Below are 832 nucleotides of genomic sequence, written 5' to 3'. Positions count from 1 at the left end.
AGGCCCAATTTTTTTACTTGAAAAAAACAGATTTCATAAAAACTCAAAATCAAAAAGGGTTTTCATCAGGGAAGAAACTGGAAACCATCAAACTAGACCCATTAATTGTAAAATCTTGACATGAAAAAAAAAAAAATTCCCCTTAATTAACAAACCGGGGTGGGGGGGGATACATGGAACATTATTTTTTTCTCTCTTTATACACATTTTTTCCCCGTTAATGATTCTTCCAAAACCTGTTTGCTTATCTGGGGTATTCGCTTGGTAAACGTGATTCGGTTAAAGCGTTCGAAACAGTATTGCTTCTTGGGCTTGGGTAAACAGACCCCGTTAACGCGGTTAAATTCGGGGGTAAAGCCCTCCCGTGTTGTTTCATGTGAGAATTTTCGTATAATTTTTTTAATATAGTCGTGTGATTTGGGGGTGGCTAAATTTCCCAGTTAAGAGTTTGGATTAATAATAAAGATTTTTTTTATTTGCATATACCTTTAAAACATTTAAACTATGTAGAGTTATTTATTTATACTTTTTGTTCTAGGACGTTTTTTTATTTTATTTATTTTTGGGGGAGGGGAGTTGTTTCAGATATAGAAAGGGTATATTTCCCTCACGATGTACCTCGCATTTCCGTTGCAATTCCCAATTTTCAATTTGCCGACAAGTGAGACATTCACGTTAGGTCTAAATTGTTCATATTTCTTTAAAGTAAACCCCAATTACAAGGGAATTGCTTTTTATAAGCCTGGTAGACTGATCTGAAATAAAATCCGCTTAACAAAATCTTTTTGCTGTGCGCGTGAGGTGACTGGGATATACAGAATGAAATACACCC

The sequence above is a fragment of the Penaeus monodon genome, chromosome 30, assembly GCF_015228065.2.
Source record: "Penaeus monodon isolate SGIC_2016 chromosome 30, NSTDA_Pmon_1, whole genome shotgun sequence".
Classification (NCBI taxonomy): domain Eukaryota; kingdom Metazoa; phylum Arthropoda; class Malacostraca; order Decapoda; family Penaeidae; genus Penaeus; species Penaeus monodon.
This window is presented reverse-complemented; position numbering follows the sequence as displayed.